The 17,558-nt window shown below is 43.6% G+C and overlaps 1 protein-coding gene across 1 annotated transcript in view; it reads right to left on the reverse strand.

Moving 5' to 3' along the window:
- Nucleotides 1–17,558, reverse strand: part of KCNIP1 (potassium voltage-gated channel interacting protein 1) — a 725,629-nt gene that overhangs the window by 477,690 nt on the left and 230,381 nt on the right. The window lies entirely within an intron of this gene.

Below are 17,558 nucleotides of genomic sequence, written 5' to 3' on the forward strand. Positions count from 1 at the left end.
AACAACAACATTTCACCTTTCACCACAGGGTCTTGTTAAAGAGAACAGAACAGCCATTATTTACCCGCAGGTAGCTTCACCTAGTGTCAAGTTAAATCACATCAGGTGGAAAACAAGTGAGGCTGTATTTGCACAGGTGTCTGGTTTTGTGGTGATTTTTTTAAGAATGCAAGCAAGACCAAGTCTTTAAACACGTTTTTTCTAATCTGATTACTACTTTAACTCTGCTTTACCTAAAATTGAATGCAACCTTCATTACGGAGATCCTAATATGAGGACTGGAGATTAGGAAATTGATTCATGGCATCTTAATTTTTCCATATTTGTGAAAAATGCAGCACTAAAAATGAATCAGAAACCAGCTTTTAGTGACAACCAAGCCGGATATAACAATCCTCAAAAGCTGGGGTCAACTTTGCAGAGTCCCCTAAATATCAATGTCAAAACCTATTGTCTTGATGTTCCAAATACTAAAATAGCTACTGACAAATCCTTGGTAATCCTTCCATCGTTCAATCACACACTTGCTGAAGCTCTGTTTTATAGCCTGGTTGGAGCAAATAATCATTTGGTTTAGAAGATGCAGAGGTCCCTGTGAAAAAAGTCAGTGTCTATGTGGGATTGATACTGTGCAGGACTGTGGTGCTTGCTTGGTTGCCTGAATAAATAGGGCCATACAGATTACATTGATTAGCTGAATGGGAGTCAGAGATTATGATCCTTTACTGTGATCCAAGCATGAATCCTTCTGCATCCTCCCTTGTCAACCCACAGACTGGAGTCAACCCAACTGCAGATCTCAGTGGCAACTCTCAAGAGTGGCATAGGAGCAGGCAGCATTCACGGAGAGTTGTTCACAGCCCCGGTGGGCTCTTTTAAGAGTTCACAGGAGGCCATTTGCAAGCAGCATCTAGATTTCATCAAAGATGCCCATTCACTCTTCATCTCTCATCTCACTAAGCAAACAAACGTGCAGAAAAGAAAGGCTTCCAATAAAGGCCAAGAACTTTGCCCACTGGCAGTATCGATTTCTGTCTAGATTTGTATGAGGAGATTAGCTCTGACCTTACTATTCCTAAGGCTGTACCTCAGATAACCCCTGCCCTACGGGGGGGTGCCGTTCTCACGAAGATGTGCCCAACACTGAAATGTCCTTATTTATTTTTAATTCCAGCAAAGTGCTGAGTGTACTGGGCCATTTCCAAACATAGGAAAAGGCCTGAGAAGTACACCCACATTGGATATTGCAACCACCCACGCAGTTACTTACACATGCCCTCAGACTTCGGGTACGTCTACACTGCAAAACTATTTTGAAATAACTCGTCTGCACTTACACAGCAGGCAATTATTTCAAAATAGTGTTGAAATACTGTCAAGCTGGAGGACTTCTTACTCCGACTCCTGTAACCCTCATTGTACAAGGAGGAAGGGAAATCGGCGAAAGAGAGCTCTGTTTTGAAATCATTGCTGTGTAGACGCTCCCAATTTTGAAATAAACTATTTCGAATTAAGCTACGCAATTGACGTAGCTCAGTTAGCGTCACTTATTTCGAGTTAAGCCCTGCAGTGTAGACTCGCCCTTCCACTCCATGATACGCTAATGCTGGGGATATAATTTTGGTATGCACCTTAGCAACTGTTTTGTGAGGCAGTTCATGATCTGATAAGCTCAGCATTCAGGTGTGCAAGTCTGTCTTTCAATTCTGTGCATGGCAATGTATTTTAAATGGTCTCCTCTCACAGATCCCCTTCATAACAGAACAGTAAGCACGGCAAAAGCAAAACCAAGAAGGAACGAACTGATTTGGAGGGAGATGGGGACATACACACCAGGAATGCCGGGGCATTTAACCACCGCTGATCTGCTTGGGTCTTTCTGGGAAAAGAAGGAAGACAGACAAAGCTTTGGTCATAATCCGAAGTTCACGTTAGGAAGCCTGACCGCACTTGTCCTTCCTTTGACATTGTTAATTTTCTGGCAGAACAAGTGAATCATTGGCAGATGTAGATCACAAAGCTTCAGACTGTCTTTTGTTTTCCCTTCTGGTTCCCTCAGTATGACTTACGCACAAGAGGCTTTTTTATTTCAAATTTAATTCTTCTCAAAGCAATGAAAATAAAAGAACCAAATATCAAAATCACAGGAGGCAGGACGTTTGCAATACTTCCTTTCACGTTGTGAGGATTTCATTAACCCCGCAGAAAAGATCTGGCTATCAAATAGACATAATGAATATAACAAATGCAGCTTTGGAATTCAAGACTCCATTTGCTCACAAAAATGTTCACAGCCCCATGACTATCACAAGCCGTTAGGGTCCATCTACACAGCAGTGTTATTTTGGATTAGCGGCCGTTATTCAAAATAACTATGTGAGCGTCTACACAGCAATTCCGTTATTTTGAAATAAATACGAAATAACAGACAGCTTTTTCCAACTTTTGTAAACCTCATTTCAAAAGGAATAACGCCTCTTCTGAAATAGCTATTCCGGAATAGCAGTCGTGTGGACACGTCACTGCTGCTATTTTGAAATCGTTCTTTCCCAGGGCCATTCAAAGCAATTACTCCGCAGTGCCTCCCGGGGCTCTAAATTGAGGTAGCGCGTCCACAGTACAGAAACCTGCCTCGGACTCATTTTGAGGCTTCCCTGTAGTGTAGACGTGCTATTTTGAAATAATCTATTTCGGAGTATTTCTTCTGGAATAGCTTATTTCGAAATAAGCATGCACTGTAGATATACCCTTACATATGAAAGATACTGTTAGTCAGGGAAAAATCTTGGTATTGTTGTGGTGCTTTCTTATGCATGTGAAGGATAAAATTAATTTGTTGTCAGTATGACCTCTATGTGACCTGGATGTTAAGCCTGGTCTTTGTAAAGAGGTACATGCTTGGTCACAGGTATACAACCAGAAGAGGATAGGGGAAACTGGTATAAATCTGTTTTACTGGTATGAACCTGTAGTAAGGCCTGAGAAGAGAATGTGAGGGGGTAGGTAATGATTGGAGGGAATTTGGTGCAGCGGGCATGACTTGTGTGGTAATGATTGGAGGAGGTTTGGTGCAAAGGGCATGACCCGTGTATGCATGCAACTGTAAGTGGTCAGTGGGCAAAGGGTGATTACCATGTAAGATGGTACAAAAGACATTGCCCTTTGTTTGGGAAGTTGCGAAACTTTTCCTGAGAGTATCCTGGAGATTTTTGCTCTGGAATGCATTCCTGAATAAAGCTGGTTGATTAAGAAGGGTGTCTGAAATTGATTGGGACAGGCGCTTGGACCCCCACCCGAACCCTCGGATTAAAATTCTCCATCACATGTCATCATCTTGGTTACAACCAAGCCCAGCTGAAGCTGCATAGGTGAGACTCACAGAAGCACACACGGCATAGCTGTATTTAGAACAAAGGGCTCTGTCATGGCTCTGATTTTTTTTTTTTTAAGTCAGCACTCCCTGCTGATTTCATGGATTGTTAGCAATTTTATTGCTCCTGTGTCAGCCAGAATGGAATCGATCTCTACTTTTCTCTGTCTATCTCGGCTGGGCTGGTGTGGCATGGATAATTGGAGTCAACATTACCAGTAATGCAGGCCAGACTCTGCCACACTTACTCCCAAAGAAAAGCCATTGAAATGAAAGTGCCTGTTACGTAGTGTAAATAAAACCAGGGATTGGGTTGGAAGGGGTAATAGGTCAGAAGAGAGGCAGAGGCTGTGTCCGGTCTTAATTCAGTAAGCAGATATGATTGAATGCATAGGGGAAAAGGTTTGTTGCATGTGAAGGTACCATCCTCCCATCCTTTTCAGCAAATTCCCTCTTGTCTATCAGGTGAGTCTGGCTAGAAGAATACCTCACATTTTCTGTTCTCGCAGCTGGAAAGCCTACGGTTTCCAAATTCATCTCTCAGCATCCAGAAAGAAACGGGAACACAGAGTAAACTTCTAGGGCCTCTGGATATTATGTTCCAGACCTTAAATCTTGATCCTGTCACCCGCTTAGAGTGCTGCAGTGGCAGTCAAGATTTAAAGAAAGCCACTGGGCGTCCCTTGTGTGGGTATCACAGCACGCAGAGAACATAAATCAGAACCTCACCGACGGCCTCCCCCACAACGGATAGCGCAATGCAGTCACCTCGCCCTCTAAGATGTGGCTGGCTATGTGAACGGAGAAGTGGCATGTTCTATATAGGATTCATTTCCAGTGATGTGAAAAAAAAGAGAGAGGGTTCGTGGACTAGAGAGAACCATTCACTTCCGGGACAGAGCTCTCAGAAGGAGGCCTGTAAGCCTGCCACAGTACCGTTGGGGGATGGTCAGAGAGTCTCTTAAAACATAGGCACTATGGAGACGTGAGATGTGTTCTTCAATGACCAAACTATGGTGTCTTTGTGGAATCAAGCCTCAGGTTTTATTTGCAATATATTTTAGGGGAACTGCATGACTCGTTGGCATCTTCGCTGCTTCCCCTCATCATTATTGACATCACAGGCTAAAGGCCTCAGCGGTGATCAGGATCCCCCCATGCAAGGCCCTGCACACATACAGAGACAGACAATCCCTGTGCAGTACAGATTTCAATCCAAAGACTCAGTTATGCACACTACAAGCCCTCAGTAAGGGCACAGTGTAGCTTCAATGCCTCGGCAGTGGACCCAGAGATGGATGGTTTCCCCCTGCTCCTAGCAGCACCCAATCCTTAGGGTCCCAAAGTTCATCCACCTGCTCACCAAGAGTCCCAAATCATGGAGACTTTGGCCTTTCTAAATATGAAATATGAAATATGAAATATGATGAGCTGTTTGTCGGCTCAACGCGATAGTCTGGACGTGCGTGTGTCGACATCAAAGGTATTTGTCGACCACCCAGGTATGCCTCCTGGGAGGAGGTATACTTGGGTGGTCGACAAATACCTTTGATGTCGACACCCGCGCGTCCAGATTATCGCGCTGAGCCGACAAACAGCTGATCAGCTGTTTGTCGGCTCAGCGTGGCAGCCATGCAAATTTAGATGAAGCTGCGATTATTTAAATCGCCGCTTCATTTTCCTATGTCTGGTAGCCTAATCTACATGCCTCTGGTAACAGAGGCATGTAGTCTAGACATACCCTTAGAGACTAACAAATCTCTGTCTATCTATCTATCTAGTATCATGAGGTTTTGTGGGCAAAACCCACTTTTTCAGATGAGCTGGAAGCTGGAGTTAGTTTTGCTCATGATACTATACATGTTTTTGTATTATACGATACTATATGTTATGTTTTCCTGTGAGGTAAAGAGGGGAGGGCAGGACTCTGAATCATCAGGCTGCATGCCCACCAGACATAAGCTGTAAGACTGGTTTGACCTGTTTCTCCCCATGGATTCAAGGATAGAATTAAAATAAGCTCCCTACGGAGTCTCTTTTACTATGCTGGAATTTCTTGTGGCTGGACTGGTTTTTACATTGACAGTGTGGGCACGTCTATACTATGTTTTAATTTCAAGAGAGGATATGCAAATTCCACAGAAATTTGCATATCTTCTTCCGATTGCTTTTTCGAAAGCGGGTCTTTCATAAGTGAAAGTAGTCTGGATGCTTTTTTCAGGAGAAAAACCCCTTTTTCAAAAAACAGTGTAAACCTCCTTTTCTAAGGAAGAGTGGTTTTTTTCGAAAAAGGTTTTTTTCCTGAAAAAACCATGTCCAGACTACTTTCACTTTCGAAAGATCTGCTTTCGAAAAAGCAATTGGAAGAAGATAGGCAAATTCCATGGGATTTGCTTATCCTCTTTCAAAATTAAAAGATAGTCTAGACATGCCTTGTCTCTCTGAACCAGGTTGAACACAATGTGACTTCTGTGCCATTCCACAATAATTGCAGGCATGGGTGATCATATTTCACAATTGCCACATTTAGTGATAATACAATTTGTGATCCCACAACAGCCACATTGATTTACAATAGACAAAACACCACTCCATCAACTAAATAGCTAAGGGTGTGTCCAAACTACATGCCTCCGTCGACGGAGGCATGTAGATTAGACAGATCGGCAGAGGGAAATGAAGCTGCGATTAAAATAATCGCGGCTTCATTTAAATTTAAATGGCTGCCCCGTTCTGCCGATCAGCTGTTTGTCGGCAGATCGGGGCAGTCTGGACGTGCCGCGCCGACAAAGAAGCCTTTCTTGATCGGCACAGGTATGCCTCGTGAAACCAGGTTTACCTGTGCCGATCAAGAAAGGCTTCTTTGTCGGCGCGGCGCGTCCAGACTGCCCCGATCTGCCGACAAACAGCTGATCGGTAGAGCGGGGCAGCCATTTAAATTTAAATGAAGCCGCGATTATTTTAATCGCGGCTTCATTTCCCTCTGCCGATCTGTCTAATCTACATGCCTCCGTCGACGGAGGCATGTAGTTTAGACACACCCTAAGAGATCTAAGCAAAGCAGGGGCAAACTGTATGTACATACACACACACAGGGTTTCTCTCCCATTCCAGCTGGCTGCAATGGCAGCATTCATTCCGACATTGCTTACATTAGTGTACCCACCTGTACCTCTGGCTGCTGAAACAAAGGGTCGCAATGAGCCCTATTTCAAATTAAAATCAAACTCAAGTGCATTTCGCTATGACATTTTCTTTCCACTCTAGATTACATATCAGCTAAACAGGACAAGTCATATGACCTAAACATTACACATTCTTATGGCAGAACCTTCGCCCCACCCCCAGCATTTGTTTTGTCACAAATTCATTTCCTTTGATGCTGGTAAATCTGCAGACTTTCCCTGCTGGAAATCCACATGGTCTGGGGAAAGACATATTGAAATATTGGTCTTGTATGCAGCTTGTTTATTGCCATTCAAAGCAATTTTTATGTTGTTCTTGGATGAGAATTATTTCTCAAAATTATTTTCCTTATTTTTTGGGTACCTTCCTGTAATAGGCACGAATCGTTTCAAGATCTGTGCTTTGGCATTAAGTATTCTTGTTTACTTTCATTGATATTCCAAAGACATTAACTAGGCTTGAATTTGCATGCTCTACAAGAATTCATATGTGCACAACAATTGCTGTAGACAGAAGATAAAAACAGCTCAGCAGATCCCTCTGAAACAGTCCCCTTGGTACAATCTGTTTGACAGGGAGAGTATTCAGAAAGGGGTGTCAGAAGCAAAGCCAAGCCCGTGTTGTTAATATCAATGAAGGAAGGGGATTCTTGCTTGGGGCAGATGGAGGAGGGTGGACAACTATCCATTTCATCGGGTTACTGAATCAAACAGAGAGCGAGTTTCCTGCATTTTGCTGAGGACCGCTGCCTTCAAAAGCTGCGACACAGAGAGAAAAGCTAACATCTATCCCTGCAAGATGCCCAGAAGCAGCACAGTCCAGCAGTTGAGGGTGCATTGGGTTCAGTCATAGAATCATAGAACACTAGGACTGGAAAGGTCATCGAGTCCAGTCCGCTGCCCTCATGGCAGGACCAAATACTGTCTAGGCCATCCCTGATAGACATTTATCTAACCTACTCTTAAGTAGTCCCAGCATACAAACTCTTGCAGCAGTGTTAGAGGACAATTGCAAACTGCCAAAGGTTGTGGATACGTCATGCTCCCCAATTAACGATTCATCTGTACAGAACCCCTGAGCCCTTTCTTAAGTGGCATCTTATCTACCTACCTGTCTACTCTCAGCCTTTCCTCATTTTCCTCTGGACCAATTCCATCCTCTCAGAGTGACAGTTTCTGGTCAGTCTGCTATTGCCTTGTGCTCATATTTGGTACTTATCCTACTTATGGGGCTGCAAACATGCTGTACATTCAGGAAAGAAGTAAAGACATAGACTGGAATAGCTAAGTAGTGGCAAAGGGCACCTGGATGTGGAGGGCGGGCACATGACTAAGTTGTGGAATCTGCAACAAGATACCGAAACCGATTGATTATAATCACCTCTTTCTCTAGTGTGTCTTCCACAACATTTGTGGGGGCCCTTAGTGTGCCCTCCGAAAAAGTGGTGGACGTCCATGAAACAGGACACAGCCTTCAAATTCCCAAAGGGAGGTTCCAAAGAGGAAGAAGAAAGGCTTTTCTCAGTGGTGACAGATGGCAGAATGGGGAGCAAAGGTCTAAAGTTACAGTGCGGGAGGTCTAGGTTGGATATTAGGAAAAACTATTTCTCTAGGAGGGTGGTGAAGCACTGGAATGGGTTCCCTAAGGAGGTGGTGGAATCTCCATCCCTAGAGGTTTTTAAGTCTCGGCTTGACAAAGCCCTGGCTGGGTGATTTAGTTGGGATTGGTCCTGCCTTGGGCAGGGGGCTGGATTTGATGACCTCCTGAGGTCTCTTCCAGCTCTATGATTCTATGATTCTAGGTGTGCAACTACCAGATCAGGGGATACAAGCCAATGTGGTCCTAAATGCTGAAAACATATTGATGGAGACTGCTGAAGATATGGGATAAATAAGTGTGAGGAGAGGAAGGGAAAGAAGCTAATGGGGGAAGAGGATTAATAATAAATCATTTCTTCTTTGAAATGATTTGCTCTCCAGGCTCTGTTGACCTGCCCAAACAATAGCTCATCTTCCTAGAATTTTGCCAGGCTTCAAATAGTCTCGCTGCTTTTATCACTGGATGATCTTGATTTTCCTTAGCATTTCTTCTCCTCTTCATGGGAAGTTTCTATCTGTATCTGGCATCTGTCTTCCACCTTCCTAATGCTCATTCAAGCTAAGAATGCATCTGTGCTTTTTAGGACACTTTGGTTCTTTTGTCAATAAATTGTTTCTGAAACCCTGCTGAAATTCTTCCCTCACCTCCTGTTCCTTTTGTACTTACAGAATTTCTACTTATTTATTGTAACCTCTGGTGCAATCTTCTTTTCATTACCCCAGCTTTTCTTTGTAATTTTTTTTTACTGTACACAGTGCTATTCTTTAGTTTTCCTAGCCTTCCTGCGCAATTACATCTAATGCGTTCACACAGCTAGACCTCTGTAAGCCTGCATTTGCATTCTGAATGTGCTCAACACCTATTTAAAAAAAATAATAATTTTTTTGTCGTCTAACTCAGAGGCACATGGGAGCCTTTCATTCAACATAATATTTCTTGTGTCTGATTGCTTTATACGTTATTAAATTTCCATTAAAACAGTGCTTTGAAAAGGGGCCAACTGAGGCCAGGTCTACACTAGACCTGGCAGGTCGGCTTAAAGTAGGCCACTCCAACTATGCAAAATTCATAGCGGGAGTCGGCTTAAGCTGAGCCTTGGGGGCATACACACTATGGGAGGCTGATGGGAGCAAATGCTCCCCTTGGCTTCCGTTACTCCTCACAAAAAGAGCAATATCAGACGCTGGCAGGAGCTGCCCTCAGCATTTGATTTAAAGGCCTATACTAGACCTGCTAAATCAAGCACTGTAAGATTGACTCCGAAGTGTCACTCTACCGATAGACTCATAGAATACTAGGATTGGAAGGGACCTCGAGAGGTCATTGAGTCGAGTCCCCTGCCTTCATTGCAGGACCAGATACTGTCTAGACCACCCCTAGATATTTATCTAACCTACTCTTAAATATCTCCACTGATGGAGATTCCATAGCCTCCCTGGGCAATTTATTCCAGTGTTTAACTACCCTGACATTTAGGAACTTTTTCCTAATGTCCAACCTAAACCTCCCTTGCTGCAGTTTAAGCCCATTGCTTCTTGTTCTATCCTCAGAGGCCAAGATGAACAAGTTTTCTCCCTCCTCCTTATGACACCCTTTTAGATACCTGAAAATTGCTATCATGTCTCCCCTCAAACTTCTCTTTTCTAAACTAAACAAACCCAACTCTTTCAGCCTTCCTTCATAGGTCATGTTCTCTAGATCTTTAATCATTCTCGTTGCTCTTCTTTGGACCCTCTCCAATTTCTCCACACCTTTCTTGAAGTGCGGTGCCCAGAACTGGATACAATACTCCAACTGAGGCCTAACCAGCGCAGAGTAGAGTAGAAGAATGACTTCCCATGTGTTGCTCACAACACACCTGTTAATGCATCCCAGAAGCATATTTGCTTTTTTTTGAGGCATAAACATGTCCTGATTTGCCTACATCTAGAAATGGAAGCTCATAGAACAGGTACTCCACACTGGCAGAAGTAATGAAAATTTCCCATGATGCCATGCCAGCATGGGTACATGCTAGAACACCAAGGGAAAAACCAAAGAAAAAAATCAAATCTATCACATGACAAGACACATACAGATAGTGGAAGAATTTATTATTAAGCTTCTGAGGTCAGCAACTTCGACTGAACTTTTGTGGGTCAGAAAAAGCTGACTTATTGAAACCAGAAGCATATCTGTTAGATGGGTATCTCTTTTGATTAAACTGTTATCAGGAAGGTTCCCGGGTCCAACTTGGAATTTCTGGCCAAAATGAGAGGTTTTTTTTTTTCATTAAATGTAATTTGTATTTTCTTGCCTGCCCTACTTATTGTAAGTCATGGCATGTTTAGGAAAATGACCCAAGAGTATTGCTTCACTGATCTAATGCATCTGCTTTGAATTGGGAAGCGTGCACTAAGGAGGGGTGGGCAATAATTTTTGCCCAGGGACCCCTTAAATTTTTTTTGAAATAGCCCTGGGCCACCCTGGAAGAGGTGGGGCCTAAACAGGAATGGGTGGTGCTACCCACCCCCAGACCATGATTTGTCTGGGAGTGGGGTACTCCTCCCCCCCTTCCCATTAGGCACCGATGCTCTGGAGGAGGCATAGCATGCTCCCCCACCCCCAGAGTAATCAGAACCTGGGGATGGGGGAGCGTGGGAAGCCTCCTCCCACCTTGCGAGGAGCACGTGGCACTTGGAAGTGCTGCAGCCTCCTTGCAGGGCTGGGGCAGGATAATGGAAGATTCTCGCAGCTTCCCCGCCTCCAGGCTCTAATTGGCCTGGAGACGGGGGAGCACATGAAGTCTCCTCCGCTCTCCCCCGGCCTTCCAAGTGCTACATGCTGCTGTGGGTTGGATCCACCTGCTGGACCCGGATTTGGCAAGTGGAGGCCTTTTTGCCCACCCCTGCACTAAGGGAACAAAGGGAGTTTTCTTTTGCTGAGGTCTGTTTAACATGTAAGAGATACTTTGGTATATGGGGTATGCAGGGCTGATTTGAGTGAGACAATGTTTGAAGGAGTTTGTGGAAGAGAAAGGAAAGGCACAGCACTCTTGGTAGCTTGCACAACCATAGGAGTGGGAATGGAACTTCTTCCATTTCTATTCTAACTCAGATTTAAATTATAGTACGTAGGCTCCTTGAAGACAAATGGAATGGATGACAAGCCAGTGTATGACAGGCAATGAGGCATTAAATGGACAGATACACGTTTGCAGGACTATGCCAGTGTATTATCATAAACAGATGTTAGCAATGTCAGTCTTTTTCAGATCACCGTTCAGTTCCACCATATGGATCTTGAAATTTTCCATGTAATGGTTACTAAGGGGCTTTCTTGATGCTTGGTTGCCAGTTGCTTTGAATGATGATGAAAAGGGCTTCCTCTAGAAGGACCCTACAAGGGACTTTTTTAAAAAACTAACTTTGTGTGGCCCTTTTTGCTGATTTATTTTGGAGTACAAAATTTAAATCCTCTCTCCTGCGCCCATCACAAAGATATATTTTCTGATTTATTTTTACCTTAGAAATATAAAATATTTTTTCAATTAATAGAGCAAAACTGATGAATTTTTAACTTTAAGATCTTCTAGGTGTCTGCATTAAATTGATGTGAACTAACCCTCCAGACATTTTGCTATACACAGTGATGGAAACTGACTTGATTGGCCAGGCTGAGCCAAGTACCCTATAAACCATGATCAGGGAGTGATTTTTAAATTTAATTCCTTTTAAGCAATCCAAGGGTATGTCTAGACTACATGGCTCTGTCGACGGAGCCATGTAGATTTGTTTGTTCGGCAAAGGGAAATGAAGCCGCGATTTAAATAATCGCGGCTTCATTTAAATTTAAATGGCTGCCCCGCTCTGCCGATCAGCTGTTTGTCGGCAGATCGGGGCAGTCTGGACGCTCCCTTGCCGACATGAAAGCCCTTTATCAACCTCCCCGGTAAACCTCATCCTACAAGGCATAACGGGGAGGTCGATAAAGGGCTTTCAGGTCAGCGTGGGAGCGTCCAGACTAGCGGCTGAGCCGACAAACAGCTGATTAGCTGTTTGTCGGCTCAGTGCGGCAGCCATTTAAATTTAAATGAAGCCGCGATTATTTAAATCGTGGCTTCATTTCCCTTTGCCGATCAGCCTAATCTACATGACTCCATCGACGGAGCCAAGTAGTTTAGACACACCCCAAGTTAGCAATACAGGAATTATTTTAATATGACTTTGTACAGAGGAACATTTAAGCTTGCTCAGTGTGAGGATCCCTTCAGAGCTTTTGAACGCGCCCATCTACATGTCAGAGAGGAAAGTCAGAGATGCGTCTTTCTCTTCCTTGTGGAAGACAGGAGAACATTCAGTGGTAGTGAATGAGGAGCGACATTCTCCTAGTAAGCAGTTGCATACTGAACTCAAGCCAGGGGTTTGGACTGCCTGTGTGGACCTACCAACAACTCCAGTGAGAGGTCACATAACCCACCAAGCCCACTAGGGCCAATTCTTTAACCGTTTACAGCACAAAGGCAAATCAAGACCGATACTGGCGCTGCACATACAGATGAGAGTTCTTGAGGGTGCCTGTCTGTATGTGCGGGTCCACCCGTCTCATCTTTGGACACCTCTTTCAAACAGCCAGCTAGCTGGGAAAAGAGACTGCCCATTTCAAACATTGCCATACTGTCATTTAACTTGTGAGATCTCTCTTCAAAGGTTGCCAACTCACTACTGGAGGAAACCCATCTTAAGAGATATCTCATTTTCTGTAGCACGTTATTGATGTTGTGACTATTTCCTGATGTTACTCAAAAGGATTAAAGAATTACTCCAATTACAACATTTTTCTTATTGTTTACCATAACAGACACTAAGACTTTACTTATGTGTAGCATCACATTTTCATTTCAGACACACTTAGGGTTGCCAGATGGTTGAAACAAAAATACCAAACACCTCCCTGTCTCTCCCCCCCAAAAAAACCCCACACACCACACACACACCACAAGGAAAAAATTCTGTTGAAGGGATTAAAAAAAGGGGGGGGGGACCAAAGTTGTTGAGCAAAAAAAAATTAAAATAAAACCTCATTAAGACAGCATGTCCCCTTTAAGAGTGAGTGCAGGGATAGGAACAGGGGAGCAGTTGAGCACTAAGACCCAGGTTGGCAGCAAGTTTGTTCAGGCAGCCTTGCAGAACCAGGTAAGCATGGGGTCTGGGGTCGGGGGCTGGGGGTGTTGGGAGCCAGGAGGAGGTCCATGGGGAGGGATGGGGGAGGCAGGGTACTGAGTGTTTGTAGGGTTGCCAGGTGCCTGGCATTTTCGCCTCCTGGCCAGGGAAAAAAACAGAAAATACTGGACATTTTAGGAGTCCGGTATTCTCTGATTTTTTTTCCCCAGACAGCAGGTGAAAATACCAGACTGTCCGGGATAATACCACCTGGCAACCCTAGACACACTAATATTGTTCCCTGGAATTCATATTTCACTTTTATTTTTTGCAATTAACTTTTCATTTCAAATCACATCCCCTGCCCTCAAGGCAGGACCAAGCACCATTTCGACTATCCCTGATGGATGTTTGTCTAACCTGCTCTTAAAAATGTCCAGTGATGGAGATGTCACAACCTCCATAGGCAATTTAGTCCAACCATTAACTATCCTGACAGGTGGGCAGGCCTAATCAGAGGTACAGGCACAAGGAAGAACGGATATGTTTAACAAATAAGATAGTAACATGATCAGCAACTTTTCCCTGAAGAAATGAGTCACTAAACTTATTTCTTTATAGAAACTCTGAAATTGCTGTTCATGGACCTCTCTGTTCTCACTCCATACCCAATTCTGTTTACCGATGAGTTTTGGAAATTACCAATGTGGGCTAATAACAAGGACATTTTGTGTACATAAAATCTACCTTTAGTAGGCCTATATTTTACTTCTGAGGACAATGGAACAACATCACTAACTGAACCTGTCACTCAAGGACATATCATGAGTACTAAACTATATGAAGGGGGGGGAAACCTAAAATGAAGGAGAAAAAAAAACAGGAAGCAGATAAATGCAATAAACAGAGAAATATTGTGCTGTTAGTGAAAGTTTAGATTACAAATATGTCCTAAGAACATATTGTCCAGCTGCTGTGGGCTTTATTAGATCACTGTGACATCTTATTATGTTTTATTAGAGAGCAATTTGGACTCACATTTTTGAATTAACATACCATAATGCTACCATTAACCAAATGGAAGTTTAGTCCTTAAATCTAATTGAAATTCTTTTAACGGCAAATCTGGGATCCTTCATGTTTATATAAAGCTGTGGCATTCTTTTTTACAACTATTTATTTGTGACTTTGCTGAGGAGGAAGATTAAGCAAGTGAAACATGGGTGGAATACTATTTTGGCATTTTACCAGCCTCATCCGCCAACTTTACTGCATAAACGCCCATGCTGAGTTGATGTTCGCCCTTAATTAAACAATCAGACCTACAGGAAAGCACTGCTCTTCTACTACCACAGTGGTAATGAGAGTTGCTTAGGGCTGGTTAAAGGGAAATTAGGAGCAAACTGCAAGGCATGACTCACAAGGGTTAGGGGAAATGTCAGGGCAGGTGGTAGCCAGCTTGTTCCCAAGCACAGAAATGCGAACGTTCATTCATTCTCAGAGAATGTCAGCAGCAATAAAACATCTGCAGCCCGGGTATTACCCTGAATTATATCTATGCAACTCCTGTAATGAGTGGCCTTGTACTGATGTAACTGGCTGGAACTTTGTAAATAAGTCAATAGATGGTGCATGAGCAGAAACAGAATGTAGTTCTTAGGCATAAGCACCAACGCCATGGGTACTCAATGCCTGGAGCACCCCGGGGAAAAAACAGCAGGTGCTCAGCACCCACTAATGGCTCTGCTGATCAGCTCTTCCCTATCTCCTGCAGTACCTCTGGCCCACCAGTGAGCCCCACCAATCAGCTCCTCCCTCTTCAGCACCTCCCACCTGCCATGGATCAGCCCTTCAGAAGCATGCAGGAGACATTGGGGGGAGGGGCAGAGCAAGGGTGTGAGGATCTCAGGGGATAGGGCAGAATGGGCAGAGCAGACATGGGGCAGGGTTCCGGGGAGGGGATAGAGTGGGGCAGAGTCATGGGTGAAATGAGGTCCAACACCTCCATGGAAATTAGAAAATTGGCATCTCTAGTCTTTGGTACATGCTCTACAAAGCTATTAAGAGTAAAAACCACTGTATCTTTGTCTTTCAAAGTCCACAGATCCGAGAAGAAGAGCTCACGAGCAAAAGGATTCCAGTTTTTGCCTACTCGCTTGTAAGACTACAATTGCATTTCAAGAGCTGACTTTTGAAAGGAAGCTGCAGTAACGTCATTTGGTGTTGCAAAGTTGTAAACATAGGCAGACATCTCAGTGTACATTTCTGATCCCACATTTGGTACTTACTGGTTTGCCATCACAGTTATCCACTTTGTGTGCCCAAATTCTTCAGTGAGATGGTGCGACGGATGCCAAAAGCAGATGTACTTGTTCAACACTCCTTTAGATGTATTGTTCATCATTTCTGTTCTTCTAATGAAGACACTTTTGATATTAAAAATAACAAGTAGCCAAACAGAATTTATAGGACACTCTTGCTCTGTGCACCAGTGATTTGGTAGGATGATTTAGGTTAATGAGCTGAGTCAACTAGAAAATCAACTAATTACTGTACATACAAATGCTTCTAGCAGGCAAATATCAGGCAACCTGAGATCTGGGAACATCATCAGAGAAGTAGTAGGTATGAATAAAAATAAGGAAGATTTTGTTGGAAAAGAAACAAGCCCAGTGATCAAGTTTCTAGTGTTCTGCTACCTATTAACAAAACTTGCCACTCATGTGTATATTCATGGTGTATAAAGAAGCGCACATCACCTATGTGAAGCAACGGACAGGATATGAAACCATCCATGTGTGCTTACCATATTGAATCACCACGTGATCACTGTGTTGTCAAATTTCCCCCTTCCAGCAGAACCACTCTCCATCACTCTTTATGATCCTCACTTCCGGGGTCACGTTAAACGTATACTAGAAGTTCTCTGAGGCAGGTGACCATGGCTGTAATTGTTTTTTGTGAGGTGCCCACCACATTTTGGGCTCTCAGAAGTAAACAGCACCAGTAGTATTTACAGAAGCACCTGTAACTACAGCACCTCCACAAGCTGCACCTTATTGTTTGCCCAACAGTCTTGTCACAGGGGCCTCATCTAGCAATATTGAGTGCAAAGTGCTCAACTTAGAAAATCTTCATAGCTGGGAGCTTCATGGCTCAGCTTAAATAGCATTTTCATGCTGCTCTTTGTGTGCAATTCAATTCATGTTCAGTTCTGCAGATGATTGCTGCTAGTTAAAATGTTCTCTTGGTAGCAAAATAGCCTAGAAAGAGCACATTGAATGAAAATCTTCCAGGAATGTTGTAGTTGATTAAAAGAGTAATCATCCCCCCACTCTGTGCAGGAAACAATACATATCATCTCCGCGGTCATCAGGAAAACAAGAAAATAGCTCCTAGCAAGTATCTACTCCTTTGATCTTGTCTGTATTCCTCAGGCTTTCCTTAATATCTTCATTACTGCCTCCTTATGAATTTCTACAGAATTCTCTACAGTCTAAGCTTTTGTAGTTAGAGAAGTTTCTAGACTTTCTGGTTTTCAACATCATACTTCTTGTGACCGGTATTGCTGCATAACTGAATTTGCGGCCAGACAGAAATAAAGGGACTTGTTTATGTATATTGTTCATAAAGAGCCAGTGGATGGTGCTTAAGACCAGGGCTCGCCAAGTGGCAGCAAGCCCTGCTCGCTAGCCTCATGGTTCTGTGCTCTGTGCATGCCCAGATCGTTCTGCACATGCACAGATCGCTCCGTGCCAGCTCTTCCGGGGTGTAATCTATTCGCCACGGGCGAGTAGATTACACTCTTTGACGAGCCCTGCTCAAGACTATGAAGCATCATTCCTTGGTGTTGTAGTAGGTCCCAAACCCTTCTGAACTGCAAATGGCTTCCTCCATGCAGCTCTGTGGACCTCTATTCACATTCAAAGACCTTGATGGTTCCTCTCCTAAAAGAGAGACTTTGGATTTTGTCACACATACCATAGTGAGGCCTGGGCAACGCTATAAAGTTACATCAGCACAGCACAGCTGTGTCCGCTACAAGGGGTTGCAACTGCTTTGGAGGATAGGGTCAACATTCAAAATGATCTGGTCAATCTAGAGAAATGGTCTGAAGTAAACAGGATGAAGTTTAATAAGGACAAATGCAAAGTATTCCATCTAGGGAGGGACAATCGGTTTCATACATACAGAATGGGAAGTGACTGTCTAGTAAGGAGTGCTGCAGAAAGGGATCTAGGGGCCATAGTGGACTCACAAGT

The sequence above is a fragment of the Pelodiscus sinensis genome, chromosome 17 (assembly GCF_049634645.1).
Source record: "Pelodiscus sinensis isolate JC-2024 chromosome 17, ASM4963464v1, whole genome shotgun sequence".
NCBI lineage: Eukaryota > Metazoa > Chordata > Testudines > Trionychidae > Pelodiscus > Pelodiscus sinensis.